The following is a 1,109-nucleotide window of genomic DNA, read 5'->3' on the forward strand; positions in this document are numbered from 1 at the left end:
TACCTATTGTTAACTGACTGTCAAAATAGTGTTTTATTTTTTCTCATTTGCACATTAGCCTCATTCGTCACATCCGGAAAAAGAAAACCAACTAATAAGAAACAAATAGGAAAGGGGAAACCAGTTCTAAATGGGGTAAGAATGCCTCCCGAGCAGACCTACCTGAGTAAGCGCGGTGATGCCGGACATGGGCGCCGCCATGTTTTTTTACATCCTGAGCCTCGTCCTGACAGCCTCGCAGGTCACCGCCCAGCAGTCTTCAGCCTCTCTTGAAACTCCCCCCCTTCACTCTGGGGTCCTTGCAGACTTAAGCTAAATCGCTGAAGCTAAAGCTAAGCTAGCCCCTAGCCGGCGTGCCTACTGCAGTGCGTCTTTCGCCGAGGCAACTTTTATTTCTGACGACAGTGTAAGGTTTCATTGACGGGGTTGGAACTTTACGTTTGGTTCACTTGGAAGTGTAAGAACCAGACCAGTACTGGGCAGTGGCGGTAAAGCGAGACGCAGTCAACCAGGTGAGCAAACTGCACACCTGCTGCCCCTTAGCTCCGCCCCCGACCCAGAAGACGTACGCAGGTGACCTGCATGTCTATGGTGGAATCTAATCGGACAATTCAGGAACATTTACTTTACAGGAGTGCTGACATTTCAATGAATACACTTGAACGGTTAAAACTGTTGGACAAAACACAGCCGCACTTATAGTGGAATGGGTTATACAACAGGAACAAAAGGGAACAGGAACTCAATGTTTAGATCAGCGCAGACCTCTGGGCACGCCTCGGGGCTGGTCTCAGGGTCGAGGAATAACCACACCAGCATGTGCATTCCTGAGCTGCCCGGTCGTGCAGATTGGCTTGACAAAAATCACAATTTAACATAGTTACCTCTGTGCATTCAGAGCGTGCTGCAACAATGTTGTTTCATTGTCGCTCTGCTTTCCCTTAATTTAAGGGAGCTCAGAGTTGTCATCGGAAATGCAGCTGTGACAACGATGTTAAGCTACCGAGGTGGGCAATAGGGCGCAGTTCCTGTAAATGTTTGTGAAAACAGCCCGTTTACAAGGCAGTTACATATATTTGAAACAGATCCAATAAAACACATATGTTTTT

At 47.5% G+C, this 1,109-nt stretch overlaps 1 protein-coding gene across 3 annotated transcripts in view; it reads right to left on the bottom strand.

The window, feature by feature from the left end:
• Positions 1 to 463, bottom strand: part of olig3 (oligodendrocyte transcription factor 3) — a 53,891-nt gene extending 53,428 nt beyond the window's left edge. For all 3 annotated transcript variants that reach the window (XR_015109350.1, XR_015109349.1, XM_086179803.1), the window contains exon 1: positions 163 to 463. The gene's annotated coding sequence lies outside the window, so the exon portion shown is untranslated. The remainder of the gene's footprint in view (positions 1 to 162) is intronic.
• Between the last annotated feature and the right edge of the window lie 646 nt (positions 464 to 1,109).

This window comes from Aulostomus chinensis, chromosome 16 (assembly GCF_037954235.1).
Source record: "Aulostomus chinensis isolate RoL2024-O1b breed Wild chromosome 16, RoL_Achi_v1.0, whole genome shotgun sequence".
NCBI classification, from domain to species: Eukaryota; Metazoa; Chordata; class Actinopteri; order Syngnathiformes; family Aulostomidae; genus Aulostomus; species Aulostomus chinensis.